We start from the raw sequence: 18,791 nt of genomic DNA on the forward strand, positions 1-18,791 counted from the left end.
ATGGGGAAAAATGTTATTGCAGTGATGCCTCGATATCGAGGCATCACTGCAATAACCGGAAAGCGTCTGGAAGTGATCAGGATCGCTTCCAGCTGCTTTCAACCCCAACGTCGTACAGGGTACGTCGCTGGTCTTTAAAGACCAGTTTGTGTAAGACGTACCCTGTACGACTTTTGTCATTAAGGGGTTAATCATTCGATAGATTTGGGTATGAACTTTTTTCTGATTGGCTACTGGGAAATTTCATTTTCAACAGCCAATTGCCTTTTGGCTGTAATACTGGATTTAGGCCATCGAGGGCAGCAGGCAGAGACAAACAGTTTCATTCAAATATTGCTGCAGTTCAATTATCTAATCTATAAAATGTTTATCAAATACACTATTTCTTTATATTAATAAACCTATCTGGTCATATGTTTAATATACATGGATCATATTTTTGTCATTTTTCCTGATTATTTTAATATGAAACATCAGTATTATTTCTAGCATCATATTATTATTATCTTAAAATCCATTTAAAGTTGCATTTGATTATTTTATTATATTCATATAAAAACACAGCATATTTTACATTCAGTACACTTCTTTCTGAGTGCATAGATTGATGTTTATGACTAATACTCATAGGACACCTTGCTGTCTGTAAAATAAAGAAACAAATGTTACCATTTAAAACAAGCATTTATGCATCTACCATACAGCTATTAATTAAATTCAGTGTATACTTATCTGATAAGTTACTGTTAGGCATTTCTTCTCAGGATATATATATATATATATATATATATATATATATATATATATATACACATATATTTATATTGAAATGAGACAAACAGGAACAGCATACACAACAGGAATAGTGCACGAGTGACCCAAGGGCACTGCTAGGTCCTTATATTAATAGCAAATGTAAAAATAGGTCCTCAGCACTTTAAGTAATCAAATCAGTTTATTCACATAGGAAAAGCGACGTTTAGGGGTCGCAGCCCCTTATTCATGCTTGATAACATTGTGATGGCTCATTTTGGTGCCCTTACACCCATGATGGGGAAGGAGCTCCATCTAGTGGCCATATACATGCATATACCTGTTATCTAATTCTATACCTCTACTACCCTTAGTTTAATAATGCTATACAACTACCTACAGTGTTGTCTTGTAACCTTTAATATGAGTACATAAGTGGTTAAAAAATTGATACAATAAAAACTACTTTTTTGCTGCTAGTAATCTCTAGTAGTTAGTTAGAGGAAAGATTACTTAAACGGAAATTTTTAAGGATAAGAGTACAAGATTAAAAATAGCATGATAGGTCATATTCTTTATTGAGCCCCCTTGGTGTTAATGTTTCTAATTTGTGGATCCACCACATTTCTCTTTGTTTCAAGAGGCGTTCCCTATTGATATCCAAAGAAATAAGAATGCCGCTTGAGGTAAAACTCAGTACTTTATTGGTCAATGTAAAAACTTGATGCCAGCGTGCAGTAACAAGTATTTTCAAACAGCTGCTTAGTCACAAACAGGCCAGTCTGACGCGTTTCGGCTGATATGCCTTATTCATAGACTTAATTTTGTTAATTCACCTGTGGGGCTATAAATCCCCCCTCACAATCTGATTGGTAGCCTGTAAGATGTGTCTGTATTAACTCCACCCTTACGTGTAATCGACATTGATTGACATCTGCCTTTGCACACAACGTGCTTCTCATTATTAAAGCCTGTCACAGTTGCCTATTACACTCAGAGACATTAGCTTATACCTTAATGGCCTATCGTATCATAATTTGCCTTAGTAACTTCTGGACCTATAGTCAGAACCCTTTAGAATAAGAATAAGGGAAACTTTGTTGGTTTATAATCTTTGAATGTCCATGGAAAAGAAATTAGCCGGCCCTCATGTAACTTAACACTAATATTAGTATGTTGTATGTGTGGTACAACAATTGCCATTATCTGTATTTGCTTTTTACAGTTAAATATGACATAAATAATCCTCAAACATCATGAATGTGAACACAAATTGTTCAATCTTTACATTAATGGACACCAACATATTGTGCTATTTTTATAAGGGAGATCAGTACACCTACTCCTTATCCTTTCTACTACTCCCAGAAATTGATGATGTCATTTGTTATATTCATGCCCACTGGTCTCCGTGTATTTAAGGTGAAGATCCAGTATGCCTCTCTGCGTAATAACTCCTGCATCCTACTTCCCCCTCTGGGTTTTTTGTCTACCACCTCTATGATCATCCATCTGAAGCTACCTGCATCATCATGGTGATCATACAGAAAATGTTTTGCTACTCCTGTAGTTGTTTTTTCTTTGTCGATATCATTGAGATGCTCCCTTATCCTTGCTCTAGCCTCTCTTGAGGTGCACCCCACGTATTGCAGATTGCAAACGTTACATATCACCAGGTACACGACAAACTCTGACCTGCAATTAGTGCATCTCTGACATTCAAAGACCCTCTTTGTATATGCGGATTGAAACACCTTGCTTATTAGGGCATAGCTGCAAGCTGTGCAACTTCTGGTACCACATTTGTAGTGCCCTTTGCTGCTCAACCAGCTGCTCTCTTTTTTCGGTGGCTTAAGCATACTTGGGGAGATCATATTTCCAATGGTGATATTCTTCCTAGGTACAAATCTGCAACCCTTATCTACCACATTTTTTAAGATGTCAATCTCCTCTTAGAATCTGTAGATTCTTTTTGATGATGTTACAAATCTTATGATACTGACTGGTATATGCTGTAACAAATGTAATTTCACTTCGGGTTTCCAGTTTTGGTGGTTTTGGTAATAACAACGTTTCTCTGGGCATATTCATGACTTCTCTCTGAGCTCTTTTTATAGGGCCCTCTGGGTACCCCCTTTCTCTCAGTTTTGTCATGAGAGCCTCACTTTATGTTGCGAAGTCCAGCTTGTCAGAGCAATTGCGTTTAGCCCTGATTAACTGGCCCTTCGCCACACCATAATGCATATGGCATGGGTGACTACTCCTCGCATGAATCAATGAGTTGGCTGAAATCGGCTTAGTGAAAAGTTTCGTCCTAACCCCACCAGCAACACTGTCACCTATTAGCGTGATGTCAAGGTAATCTACCTTTATCTCGTCAAAACAGTGAGTAAATGACAAGCCCACATCGTTGCTGTTGAGGTACGACACAAATCGTTCACTTTGTTCCCTGCTGCCTGACCAAACAAACAGCAGGTCATCTATATAGCGCTTGAAGCCAACTATCCGGTCACTGAAAGGATTTGTATCTGCAAAGACGTGGGACAGCTCCCACCAGCCCATGAACAAATTGGCATAGGCTGGGGCAAATTTAGCTCCCATCGCTGTCCCATGCCTTTGCAGATAGAAACATCCATTAAAATTGAAAAAATTGTGATCAAGCAAAAATTCAATGACTCGAACAATGTAATCCCTAAGTTCAGGCGAATAGTCACTCAGAAAGTCTAACATATACTTAATGGCCTGTAGGCCTTTATCGTGTGGTATGGCGGAATATAATCCCACCACATCTACCGTGAGCCAGCAATATTCTGAACACCACATAATCTCATCCACACAATTCAACAAATGCTTAGTGTCTCGAAGGAAGGTTGGTAACTTCCACACCAGGGGTTGTAAAAGGGACTCAACCCAATTTGACAAATTTTCAAATAATGAGCCGATCCCTGATACAATAGGTCTGCCCTTTACATTCTCGATGGACGGCAGCCATCGGGGCAGAGGTGTTTTGAAGGTGAGGTCTTTCCTTTCACAGCCACCGCTAGCAGGACAGATCCCCGTGTGTCAGAGGAGTACCCCTCTTTTTACATATTTGTTCCCTATTGATACCTATCCTGTTGGGTGGGATGTGATCTATTATTTGCCACCTCAATTGACTTATATTATGACCCTTCTGAAGAAAATGGCTAGACAAAGGGGCTTCAAGATTCTTGCACCTGATATTAGAAAGATGTTGGCTCATACGGTCCCTAGCTTTACGGGTTGTTTCCCCTATATAGACCATAGAGCAAGGACACTTAATAAGGTAGACCACGTGAGTAGTCTCACATGTTTAAAGGCCCTTAATGGAATATTTTTTCCCACTATGTGGATGGTGAAAATTAGCCCCCCTAATTACAGAGTTACAACTCATGCAATTAAGACACGGGAAAGTTCCCATGTTTTTGCTACCCAATAGAGATTGTTTTAATTGTTTGCCTACCCCAATATCAGTGCGTATGAGGTGGTCCCTAAGGCTCTTGACCCTTTTATGGGCTTCAATGGGCAGGCGAATTTTAAAACCCACAGGGACTCTTTCTGGCCACAATAGTGATGGGAAAGTTGTTTCAAGGGGAATAACACCTGGACTGTGGCATGCCGGAGGGGGCTCCATGGCAAAACTCCCATGGAAAATTACATAGTTGATGCAGAGTCTGGTTTTAATCCATAAAGGGCATACATCACCTAACATCCCTAAATTGTTTGGAATAACGTGCTTTAAAACATCAGGTATGATGTTGTATCGATCAGGTAGTGTAAGGGTTACGCCCGCTTCACAGTGACAGACCAAACTCCTGCAGCGGGTACAACATCATCATCATCACACCGTACCTCCATGTGTGTAATGCTGCCTGACTGAGACATATCCCTGTTATCTACATCCTCTGGCAATAATGGTTGCGCATCACTCATTTCTTCCAACTGATGTGTAAATAACTCCTCTGACAGATCAAGTGAAGCGGCTGTGGTGCTAGTGTTGGTGGTGGTGGCAGGCGGGCGAGTGGTAACTTGAGAGGTGCCCGAAGCTAAGCTGGAGGAGGATGGTGCGTCAAGGTTCCGACTGGAAGCTGTAGAAGATTGGGTGTCCTGTGTTAGCCAGTCAACTATGTCCTCAGAACTTTTCGAGTTCAGGGTACGTGGCCTCTGAACACTGGGCATTATTCTAGGGCCAAAGGGAATCACAGCACCACAACCACGACGGCCCCTGCGGGGTGGCCTGCCTCTGCCTGTCATTTTTTTTTCCATTAGTGGTACTATGCGTGCAAGCTACTGTGACAACAGATATGACTGGCACTGTGCACTGGCAGAAGTTGGCAGAGTAGACGCTGTAGGCCTGACACACACGCTTGCAGACAACTAACTGCTATTCAATTTATTACAGTCAAAATTGTATTTTTTTTTAATGTACACTACTGTTACACCAGATATGAGTTGCACTGGTGTGACATTGTGCCCTGGCAGGCCCTGAAAAATCTGTTACACATCTACAACCACCAAAAAACAACCATGCTAAATAGTTTCTAAATTTTGTCCTGAGTTTAGAAATACCCAATGTTAACATGTTCTTTTTTTGCAAGTTATAGGGAAATAAATACAAGAAACACTTTGCTATTTCAAAACCACTTTTTTTCAAAATGAGCGCTAGTTACATTGGAACCCTGATATCTGTCAGGAATACCTGAATATCCCTTGACATGTATATATTTTTTTTTAGAAGACATCCCAAAGTATTGATCTAGGCCCATTTTGGTATATTTCATGCCACCATTTCACCGCCAAATGTGATCAAATAAAAAAAAATTGTTCACTTTTTCACAAACTTTAGGTTTCTCACAACAATTATTTACAAACAACTTATGCAATTATGGCATAAATGGTTGTAAATGCTTCTCTGGGATCCCCTTTGTTCAGAAATAGCAGACATATATGACTTTGGCGTTGCTTTCTGGTAATTAGAAGGCCGCTAAATGCTGCTGCGCATCACACGTGTATTATGGCTAGCAGTGAAGGGGTTAATTAGGTAGTTTGCAGGGAGCTTGCAGGGTTAATTTTAGCTTTAGTGTAGAGATCAGCCTCCCACCTGACACATCAGACCCCCTGATCCCTCCCAAACAGCTCCCTCCCCACCCCACAATTGTCCCCGCCATCTTAAGTACTGGCAGAAAGTCTGCCAGTACTAAAATAAAAGTTTTTTTATTTTTTTTAGCATATTTACATTATGTAAATTACATATGCTGTGGTGTAGCATCCCCCTTAGCCCCCAACCTCCCTGATCCCCCCCAAAACAGCTCTCTAACCCTCCCCATCTGCCTTATTGGCGGCCATCTTGGGTACTGGCAGCTGTCTGCCAGTACCCAGTTTGCAAAAAAAAGTAGTTTTTTCTGTTTTTATTTTTTTTTTCTGTAATGTAGCTTCCCCCCCCCCCCACAGACCAACCACCACCACCTGCCTGATCTTTTTTTTTTTAATTTTTATTCCTTTTTTTTTTTAAATTTTACACCAACTTTTTCTGTAGTGTAGCGGTTCCCACCTGCTCCCTCCCCGTGCCTGCCCCCGCCCTCCCGTGCACACGCGCGCGTCCGTGCGCGCCCCCAGACATCCCCGCCCACGATCCCGCCCCCCTCCACTGACTGCTATTATTTCACAGTCAAATTTCTATTTTTTTTTTTTAACCCCTTAAGGACCAAGGCAATTTTTCAATTTCTTTCCCTTAAGGACCAGGGCTATTTTTACATTTCTGCGGTGTTTGTGTTTAGCTGTAATTTTCCTCTTACTCATTTACTGTACCCACACATATTATATACCGTTTTTCTCGCCACTAAATGGACTTTCTAAAGATACCATTATTTTCATCATATCTTATAATTTATTATTAAAAATATTATAAAATATGAGGAAAAAATGGAAAAAAACACACTTTTTCTAACTTTGACCCCCAAAATCTGTTACACATCTACAACCACTGAAATTATTTACAAACAACTTATGCAATTATGGCATAAATGGTTGTAAATGCTTCTCTGGGATCCTCTTTGTTCAGAAATAGCAGACTTATATGGCTTTGGCGTTGCTTTTTGGTAATTTGAAGGCTGCTAAATGCCACTGCGCACCACACGTGTTTTATGCACAGCAGTGAAGGGGTTAATTAGGTAGTTTGTAGGGAGCTTGCAGGGTTAATTTTAGCTTTAGTGTAGAGATCAGCCTCCCACCTGACACATCAGACCCCCTGATCCCTTCCAAACAGCTCCCTTCCGTCCCCCACCCCACAATTGTCCCCGCCATCTTAAGTACTGGCAGAAAGTCTGCCAGTACTAAAATAAAAGGTTGGTTTTTTTTTTAAAGCATATTTACATATGCTGTGGTGTAGCATCCCCCCCCTTAGCCCCCAACCTCCCTGATCCCCCCCAAAACAGCTCTCTAACCCTCCCCATCTGCCTTATTGGCAGCCACCTTGGGTACTGGCAGCTGTCTGCTATTATTTCACAGTCAAAAAAGTGTTGTTTTTTTTTAAATCTACACTACTGTGACACCAGATATGAGTGGTGGCACTGGGCAAGTGGGCACAGTATACGCTGTGAGCCTAACACACACGCTGGCAGGCAGGCAACTGCAATTAGATTACACAGGGAAAAAAAAAAAAAGCAGACTGATGTTCTAGCCCTAAAAAGGGCTTTTTGGGGTGCTGTCCTTACAGCAGAGATCAGATGAGCCTTCAGGACTGTAGTGGACACTGAATACACTAGCCTAGCTATCAATTTCCCTATTAAATCAGCAGCAGCTACACTGTCCCGCCTCCTCTCACTAAGAATGCAGCTTCCAAATGAATCTAAAATGGATGCTGTCCAGGAGGTAGGAGGGTCTGGGAGGGAGTGTCTGCTGCTGATTGGCTGGAATGTGTCTTCTGACTGTGAGGTACAGGGTCAAAGTATTACTGAATGATGACGAATAGGGGGCGGATCGAACATCGCATATGTTTGCTCGCCGCAGCGAACACAAACATGCTATGTTCGCCGGGAACTATTCGCCGGCGAACTATTCGCGACATCACTAATCTGTATTGCAATCCTTGAGGATATGCCAATTTCTATGGATAAGCCCTGCTATTTTATTACTTAATGGGTTATATTGGCTCACAAATACCATCCTATTGTTTTCTGGATGTTTTACTTTTAATATCATGCAATGCCTCTACTGTATTATTTAAAAGTTTTAGTGGGTAACCCCTATCTGAGAATTTTTTGGTCATTTACCAATGATCTAGGATGAAAACTATTGTATTTCAGAAGACTATTTTTATCAGTTTCTTTCGTATGGAGATCAAACTCAAGGTGATGTCCTGAACAGCAAAAAGGTTCAGTGGCACTACCTAACAGGTTTATGACTACCTACACCCTCGTTTTATAAATCAGCTTCTTAGCTATATATTGGGGTAGATGGTGCTGTGTATTTATAAACTTTCAAAAACAACTTGTGATGGGTTGAGAGCCCATCTTAGAATACACTATTAGCACTCATGGTAGGCATATATGATATCTGAGTTGAAAGGGACACTATAATGGTTAGATAGATCTCACTAGAGTAAATAAAACATAACTTTTATTATGTACACATAAAAACAGAATTAAAATTAAGGGATGTGCAAATTAAAAACAATAAACTCATAGTAGGGTACTAAAGTATGCGTATTCTACCCCAAATGTGGAAAATAATACCAAAGTATATCACTGTATGTATTTGATATAACAAAATGCAGATTCTGCCCCAAATGTGAAGATCAATACCAGAGTATAAAGATTTATTTTTATACTTGTTGTAATAATACTTAGGTATTCAACATTTCAAGTTCTGAGTGGATATATAACACCCTATCAGTGTTGCAATTTATTTGCCTTCCAAATCCTAGAACTTAGTATAAGGTTTGAGGTAGAGCTGTGAATTTTTGTGCCACATTGGTTAAGAATAAAGTAAATCAGCATAATGTGTTTCGATTCATTTGGTTCTGGATACACTATTACTCATATAGTCCAGTACCATTCATAAATATATGTGAATATTTGCTTTATGCTTCAAAAAATAATCGGCTATCACTTTGAGAATATAAATATATTCTCACCTTCTAAATTTCTTCATAATAGAAAATATAGTAACAGATAATCAGTGTGTTTGGTGCATACTGAGGTATCATATACTCTGCCTGTTGGATATTTGCCAGGCTGTTACAACGTATATAATAATTGCCAGTTTGGAACTTGTATCAAATTTGACAAAAGAATTACTTGGTAGTTTCCAAATTAATGGCCAATACGTTGTAATAATTATCGATTTTCCTTGATAAAACACAACAATATAGCAAGTTAGCTGCTAGTTATTCCTCTTGAAAGCCACTTTTATTCATTCATGGGTTAAGCCACCTGTAGGGAGCGCAAGCTGGATACTATTACATTTCTATGTGTGATTGAAGTGTAATACTTAATTAAATCAATTCTATTTGTTTGCTGCAAAGGCTGTAATATGCCCCCAAATAAATAGTTTGTGAAATGTGTGCTGCTTTCGTGTGTTTGATTAAATACACACCTATTCCCAGCAGTTAGATATGGATGTATTTCACTGCAATATAAAGGGCTGCTAATCCTCAATATGTTCGGATAGTCTTGTTTATTTTAGCCCTTGAATCGTAAGTTGATAAGGTCAGCTTTAAAGTTAAATACATTGAGTGGTAAACACAGGTACATATGTGTAGTAAATCATGCTTCCATGGGTTTAACTTAGATATACCATTGTCCGTGTTAAAATACCAAGGACTGGCGTGTTTGTACACCGTTATCTAAATCTTATTAGCCCACTTGATAATGGCTGAATTTTTTTAAGTAAATAACAATTCCTTAGTTAGATTCCAAGTAGTTAACCAAGAACAAGTATTATTCAGAGATGTAAATTACTACAACATGTATACTCCAGTAACACAAACACTCCCTGTGGCTATCCGGTAGCTGTATGCCCGTAGGTGGAAAGAAAAGCTAAGTAGCTACTTGCATATTAATGTCAGTTCTGAACTGAATTAGCTAGATCAACTAGAAGGTGAGCTAGTGAAATGGCCCTACGATGAGTTGAGCCCTAACAAACACAGGAGCTCCCTAACTCCTCACCAGTACCCTAACATGTTTCGCAGTTCTCACGGCTTTCTCAAAGAGGGGGAGGCCAGTTAGTAGGGTTTAGGGGTTAATAAATTTAATTTAGTAGCGGCGACGTTGGGGGTGGCAGATTAGGGGTTAATAAATGTAAGTAGGTGTCGGCAATGTTAGGGACGGCAGATTAGGGGTTAATAAAATTTAACTAGTGTTTGCGAGGCGGGAGTGCGGTGGTTTAGGGGTTAATATATTTATTAAAGTGGTGGCGATGTCCGATCGGTAGATTAGGGGTTAATATATTTATTAAAGTGTTTCCGATGTGGGGGGAGGGGCTTGGTTTAGGGGTTAATAGGTAGTTTATGGGCGTTAGTGTACTTTGTAGCACTTTAGTTAAGAGTTTTATGTTCCGGCGTTAGGCCATAAAACTCTTAACTACTGACTTTTAAATGCGGTAGGAGTCTTGAAAGGAGAGGGTCTACCGCACACTTCTTCCAAGACTCGTAATACCGGCGTTAGGAAAATCCCATTAAAAAGATAGGATACGCAATTCGAGTCGCGGAAGAAAAGTGAGCAGTACACCTGTACCTGTCAGACTCGTAATACCAGCGGGTGGTAAAAAGCAGCGTTGGGACCTCTCAACGCTGCTTTTTAAGGCTAACGCCAAACTCGTAATCTAGGTGTATGTTTTTAGCCAGATTAAGAACAGATGACAGATACAGAAAAATAACCAATGAAGTAGCAAGGTAGCATTTCACTTCTGTGATGGTGTCATTTGGAAGCCTCCAGGGTCACCAAATTTGCCCACTTTATGTATCCTATGTCATTCACACCTATTGTTTTGATACTTCTTTACTATAAAGGTTATCAATTGTGTGTCATCTTTAAGACAGGAGGTACTTGATTCTTTTTTTGGTATTTTTTTATTTAGATTATTAACAAAGGCTGCATTTAAATAGTACATATACCTTTCCCATTTAACATGTGTTTGTAAGAGAAATGTATTTTAGTTCATATGTTTATGATTGTGAAAAATGTCAGTGTATAAAGGTAGACTGTCAGTTTCTCAGGTATGTTTGATAAAATAAACTGCTATACAGAGAGGCAACGTGGGATACGTAAAACATTTTTGAGAAGGAATCTGTTGATAAGTTATGGCATAGGTGTTTGAAGGATGATTATTAAATCCAGGGGTAGTTGTAGACAATAATACTTGGGATTGCTAGCAGAGGTGACCACAAGCTAAACATGAAGGGCGGAGGGTGGTGTTGATAGCAGACCTCATCTTCTGCTAATCATTCCCTACATTTACAAATGAAAAGTTCCCCATTTCCCTCCCTTAAATTTCTCCTTGTTATGGTAGAAGTTCTGGACATATCAAAGAAGGAATTACCTTTTAAATTTAGGTAAGCCGTCATTATTGAACCACCACTGATTAGATCTTAGGTTATTTTTCTTCGCTGTCCATTGAGAGTCAGTAATTAGAGGTTAACACTAATTAAGGCTAAATAGGCATTTCGATTAAAGGGACATTCAGGGGTCAGTTCTGGGGCCTGTTTTGTTTAACACATTTATCTGTGATATCAGCAAAGGGCTACAGGGGAAAGTATGTCTGTTTGCAGATGATACAAAAATTTATAACAGAGTGGATTCTCCAGGTGGGTAGACAAAAAGAGAAGTGATATACAACAATTGGAGGATTGGACAAATGACTTGACTAGGATCTAAAGTTTAACACAGCAAAGTGTAAAATAATGCATTTAGGGAAGAAAAATCAAAATGTTAATTACAGACTCAATGACACTTTACTGACTGTTACAAACGAGGAATAGGACTTGGGAATTATTATTTCAGATGATTTAAAACTTAGTAAACAATGTAGTAATTCAGTGAGTAAGGCCAGCAGAATACTTGGATGTATTGGTAAAGGTATTTGCAGCAGAAATAGTAAGGTTCTTATGCCACTTTATTTATAATTAGTTATGCCTCATCTTGAGTATTGTGTGCAGTTCTGGAGGCCATATCTTCAGAAGGATATGAACAAACTTGAATCTGTGCAAAGGAGGGCTTCCAAAATGGTACATGGTCTAAAAAATAAAACTTACCATGATAGGCTCAATTGCCTAAATATGTATAGCTTAGAGGAGAGAAGGGAAAGAGGTGATATGATAGCAATTTTCAAGTACGTTAAAGGGCTAAGTAAAACTGAGGCTGTGGGTATTTTACATAAAATGGAAAATTTAAGAACAAGGAGTCATGATCTTAAGCTGAAGGGTAGTAGATTAAGTTATTTAAGCAAACACTTCTTTACAGAAAGAGTGATTGATTTATGGAATAAACTTCCTCAAGAGGTAGTAATGATAAACACTGTGGGGGACTTTAAAAATTCCTTGGACGATTTTTCAGTGTGGTAGTGTTCAGAGCATTGAGAGCATCCAACATGAAACAGACTGTTGTAACTAAAAGTGGCAGTACCTTCCAGCACATGTCATTGGAAAAGCTAAGAAGGGACATGCCAAGCATCTGTGCAGGAATATAAAGCAAGAACACCCAGATATGATGAAATACCAGTGGGTTGTGGCCTTCCTGAAAGGGAAACTAAAAGCTAATGATTTAGCTAAAGTTATATCAGAAGCTGCCAGACTCTCTTACTACAACACAAGAAAAGCAATAACCAGCTGTGAAATCCAGAGTGCCCTGGAACAGTTGTATCAAAAGAGAAGCCATGTACAACATGGGTTTATTGAAAGGTGATAAATAGCTCCTATTCATGTCTGACTCAATGCCTGTAATAGCTTAAGCACCTGCACCTGACAATAAATGTACGGAAATTTGTTTAAGCACTTTAGGTCCAGAACTGGATGGAAAGTTCCCTCCTTCTTTGGGACCATGAAAATTTTTGAATAGTATCCCAAACCTCTCTCTGCGATAGGCACTGGGACAATTACTCAAAAGGAGGACAAATCCCTTACACACTCCAGAAAGGCCTGCCTCTTTCATAGTTGAAAACAGATTAAGATGATGAATCTGGCCCTGGGTGGATGAGATTTGAAACCTATCATAACCCTGAGCTATGACCACCAGGACCCAAGGATCCTGCACGTCCCTGAACCAAGCCTCTGAAAAAGCGACAGACTGCCCCCTACACAATCCAAAATAGGACCGGGGGCCACCCCTTCATGCGGACTTAGTCTCGGCGAGCTTCTTGCCCTGCTTGGATCTATTCTAGGACTGAGTCGGCTTCCAAGAACTCTTGGTTTGCTCTGGCTTAGCGGAGGCCTCTGACGCTGAGCTTTTATCAAAACTAATGGAAGGAAAATACAAACTTTTTCCCTTAGAATTGTTCTCCTTATCTTACGGTATGAAGGCACCCTTGGCCCCTGAATCCATGGAGATAGTCAAACAAACTCTTTCCCTTAAAGGAGAGGGAAAGAGACTAGACTTAGAAGTTATATCTGTCAGAGCGCCAGAAAACCTGAAGAAAACCTGAAGTCTAAGCCATAGGCTAATTAATCTGCATAATAACAGCACAGATAAAAGAATTAGTAGCCCAGAAGGCCGTAATTCTTTCCTGAAAAATGTTGAGGGAACCCTCCACTTCGATCATTTTCGCGAAGGAGACGCACCAAAAAGTAGCTGCTCCAGCAACTGCGGCGACAAGTGCCGCCAGTAAAAGCAAATATCCCATAGATTGAAACATCCTCTTTAACAGAGTTTCCATCCTTATATCTGGCGGCTCTATGATCCTCACACGGGCTAGTATTACACGTGGCAAGCGTAAAAATAGTGCCAACCAAGTAGGGATGGGAAAAAGAAAACCCACCCTCATAGAGAGCCCGGAACCGGGATCCTTAAAAAGGCAGACAACGGGAAGAGGAATCTAATCATGTCCCACTCGTGACATTGATTGCCATCAAATTTAGGACCCAGAGGTTTATCTGGCAGCTCGGCCTTTGGAACCTCTAATGTAATCAAAAACTTCCTTAGTAGAAAGCGTAAACGTTCTGTCCTAAATCTAAAAACTGGATCCTCTACAGACAGAGGATTATAGACCGCAGACTGCAACCCTGAAAGTTCATACTCTGAAGTTTCAGAGAGAACCTGATCCTCGGATAACTGATCAGATATATCCGACAAATTACATGATGCCACCCGGGCAGGAGTGCAAGATTTAATCTTTCGCTTGCGCTTAGCAGTGCGAGGGAAAGCAGTAATGGCCGCAGACACCACCATCTGAAACTGCGCAGTAACGTCTGGAGAAAAAAGGCCCCCTCCAGATGGAGGATTAGCAGTGCAATGGGAAGCTGCATGCGTATAAAAAGATGCATGTAGGGTTTGCACCTCACTGGACAATGACTCCTCAGAGGTGGGCGGCTCAGTGGTATCAAACATGTCAACCTTATTTGATATAATCCCCTTATCAAGGCATATGGAACATAATTGAGATGGAGGATATTCCAGAGCTCTCACAATATAAACAGGCATTACTCTTTGAAATAGAGGGATAACCCTCTAATGAATCAGAATCCTCCATAGCTAAAGTACGACATGCAGAGGACTGCAAAAAACTGAACTTCATTTCTTTTACAAGATATACCGAGTCCACGGGTTTCATCCTTTACTTGTGGGATATATTCCTCCTGCTAACAGGAAGTGGCAAAGAGCACCACAGCAGAGCTGCTATATAGCTCCTCCCCTTACTCCTCCCCCAGTCATTCTCTTTGCCTCTGCATAGCAATAGTAAGGGTAAAGTTTATGTGATAAAAAGATAGTTTAGTTTTTCTTAAATCAAGATTTTTTTATTTTAAATGGTACCGGTATGTACTGTTTTACTCCGGCATGATAGGGATGAAGAATCATAGAAAACAATGTGGTTTCTCCTATCCGTGTGAATGATGGACACATATACACCTCACCTCGCCCCCACTCCAACAGATTATGTCAAGTGTTAACGATAGCAGATATACAGTTAGATATAGAGAGGCTCACATATTCAGTTACTCACAGGTCGTTACTTCAGTGCTCGGTCCTGGGGGAGCGCAATTAACTTGCCAACTGCAGTGTCTCCGGCTCTGCCGTCCGTTCCCCTCCTCGAGCTTACTGGGATCCTCGATTCCGTGTGAGTACGTGTGGCCAAACTCTCCACGGCATCTGACATCACTGTGTGGTCCTGCCTCTGGATTCCATGGGGTGGGCGAGGGGGGTTCAACCAGGAGTATTGTAACCAGACTTCCCAATAGGCTTAAGTATATGGAAGGAAGGAATAAGGAAATCCAGTACTTCTTGTTGTAACTTTAAATCAACACGGCTTTTATTTGCAAGTAAAAACATTCATGATTCTAAGCATCTCCAATAATTCATTCATTGTAGCACAGCAACAACAATGACAACACGGATGGTGGTCACTAATGCTGACGGGTTTTTGCTTCCCACGCCGTAGTCATAGCATCATGTGCTGTTATTACTAGTCTGTACAACATGTCTGACATGGGAAGTCAGTGTTCTATGTGTTTAGAAGCCATGGTGGAACCCCCTCTTACATTGTGCCCTTTGTGCACAGAAAAGGCCTTACACTGTAAAGATCATATTTTAAATAGAGAAAGTGGGCCTCAGGAGGATTCTCAGTTTGCAGAGAGTCAGCATATGCCATCTAATTCTCCCCAAGTGTCACAACCTTTAACGCCCACGCAAGCGACGCCAAGTACTTCTAGTGTGTCTACTTCTTTTACTTTGCAAGATATGGCGGCAGTCATGTCTAATACCCTTATAGAGGTATTGTCTAAGCTGCCAGGTTTGCAGGGTAAACGCCATAGGTCAGATATTAATACAAATACTGAACCCTCTGACGCCTTAGTGGCCATTTCCGATGTTAACTCTCAATGCTCTGATTTGGGGGTTAGGGATTTTATGTCTGAGGGAGACCTTTCAGAGTCAGGAAATTTATTACCTCAGACAGATTCGGACTTCGTGTCCTTTAAATTCAAATTAGAACACCTCCGCTTATTGCTCAGGGAGGTTCTTGAGACTCTGGATGATTGTGACCCGATCACAGTTCCTCCAGAAAAATTGTGTAAAATGGACAAATATTTGGAAGATGTTTTTCCGGTCCCTAAGAGAATTTCGGACATTGTTAAGAAGGACTGGGATAGACCAGGTATTCCGTTTTCTCCCCCTCCTAGTTTTAAGAAAATGTTTCCCATATCTGACACCAAGCGGGAGTTTTGGCAATTAATTCCCAAGGTGGAGGGAGCTGTTTCTACTTTAGCTAAACGTACAACTATACCCATTGAGGACAGTTGTGCGTTTAAAGACACTATGGATAAAAAATTGGAGGGTCTTCTAAAGAAAATTTTTGTTCACCAGGGTTTTCTCTTACAGCCTATAGCTTGCATGGTTCCAGTAACTACTGCAGCTGTTTTTGGAAGAGTCCCTGAAGGTTGAGACACCTTTAGAGGATATTTTAGACAGAATTAAGGCTCTTCAACTAGCAAATTCTTTCATGACGGATGCTGCTTTTCAACTTGCAAAATTAGCAGCGAAAAATGCAGGCTTTGTCATTGTGGCGCATAGAGCGTTATGGCTAAATTCATGGTCAGCTGACGTATCGTCTAAGTCTAAGCTTTTGTCTATTCCCTTCAAGGGTAAGACCCTATTCGGGCCTGAACTGAAGGAAATAATCTCTGACATTACTGGAGGTAAGGGTCACACCCTACCTCAGGACAAGCCCCTCAAGATGAGGAGTAAACAAAATAATTTTTGTTCCTTTCGAAATTTTAAAGGAACATCCTCTGCTTCCCCTTCCTCCACTAAGCAGGAAGGGAACCTTGTGCAATCCAAGGCAGTCTGGAGACCTAACCAGGCTTGGAATAAAGGTAAACAAGTCAAAAAGCCCGCTGCTGCTACCAAGACAGCATGAAGGGGCAGCCCCCGATCCGGGACCGGATCTAGTAGGGGGCAGACTCTCTTTCTTTGCTCAGGCTTGGGCAAGGGATGTACAGGATACCTGGGCATTGGAAATTGTGACCCAGGGGTATCAGTTGGAATTCAAGGATTTCCACCCAAGGGGAAGATTTCATCTTTCACGATTGTCTGTAGACCAGACAAAAAGAGAGGCGTTCTTACGCTGTGTAAAAGACCTCTACACCATGGGTGTAATTTGTCCAGTTGCAGATCAGGAACAAGGGCACAGGTTCTATTCAAACCTTTTCGTGGTTCCCAAAAAAGAGGGAACCGAGTTCCGGAGTGAGACGCAGCAGGGTAAGCTGTGATTTAGCTGTGCAGCTAGGGGTAGGAGGACTCCCGGCATTCACACGCTGCACCGGGTCTTCTGGCTCCTAAGTAGAGGAAGTAAACAAGAGCTTCTCACACACTGAAGCTGCAGTACTGTCTGTTCTGGAGGGTAGGGGCTCCGCTCTGGAACGGCATCTGCATATCACAGCTGATTTTGAATCTGGCTGAGTGCCAAAGAAAGGCGCACAACATAATGAAAACAGTAGAGGGTGTGTGAGCAACTTTCTATGTAATATTACCTGAAGTAACACCAAGCACACTGACCTGCACAATAAAAGAGACATATAGCGCTGCGGAATCTGTTGGCGCTCTACAAATAACCGATAATAATAATATGGGATTAAAAGTTTTACAGACGGCAGAGAGACACATCTTGATAGAGCTCCTAATATTTGTTTAAATATTTGCTTATATTGAACACATCAAGGAGCCTTATATTAAGCTTAAATCTTTACTGAGCCTTGACGAGTAGGATGAATATTTAAATGGCTCTAAAAACTTTGTCTTAGCTACCATTTCGACACAGGAATCTTTCTGCCCTGCTAAGCTGGCTATGTGAGAAATCTTTACAGTTTAAACATGTCGGGCATGCTTACAACCATAAAAAATATGCTGGCTGAGTATGAGCGCATGGTGTGCGCTAGATTTGACTCTCTCTTGGTCTGTATGGAACGTACTCACTCTGAAATTCAAGCCTCTGAAAAGCGGAGAACGGTGACAGCGGAGGCCCCTGGAGTGAGAAGAATAGCGTACTCTGACCAGTGTTAATTTTGACGGCAAGTTTCAATTTAGTCTTAGTTTTAGTCTTTTGACTAAAATGCCATTTTAGTTTTAGTCATATTTTAGTCATCTGAATTGTTTTAGTTTTAGTCTAGTTTTAGTCGACTGAATCTCCAATACATTTTAGTCGACTAAATCTCCAGTAGATTTTAGTCAACTAAAATCTATGGGGTTTAGTTAAAGTGTAATGCATTATTTAAGCATTTCTCTATCATTTGCAAACAGATTATATACTCCAGGAGTAAACATAACACCTGTTAATATTTATGGTATTAAGGTTTAAACATGCAATACAGACACAGATTTAGCCGTTGTGATATGTAACATCTTTATTAAACTTAAAATTAAATAAAGCCAAGTTTCATAAACAAACAGAAGTGCAACTTTAAAATATAAAAAAATGTAAACTGTATTGGCTGTATTGAACATATTACCCAATATAAAAACTTTAACAGTTCTCTGTTAATAATTAAAACAAGTATCAAGAAACTCAACACAACAAAAAGTTTCTGCAGCTAGCACAGGCACAGCATAACTTAAACCCATATTCGTGGTTTATGCTTATTTCTATAGGAAGAATCAATTGATTGTTCACAGATTCAAAAATGTTTCGGCAACAATATTAGCACTGCTCTAGAACTTCCACACTTATTATAAACTCCTGGAGTAAAGGTTTATTAACCTGTTTTCTTTTATGGTATTAAGGTTTGAACATGCAATACAGATTTAACAGATTTAACTGTTGTGGTATATAACATGTCTTTATCTTAAAATTTAATAAAATGAAGTTTCGTAAATTTTACA

This window comes from Bombina bombina, chromosome 1, assembly GCF_027579735.1.
Source record: "Bombina bombina isolate aBomBom1 chromosome 1, aBomBom1.pri, whole genome shotgun sequence".
NCBI classification, from domain to species: domain Eukaryota; kingdom Metazoa; phylum Chordata; class Amphibia; order Anura; family Bombinatoridae; genus Bombina; species Bombina bombina.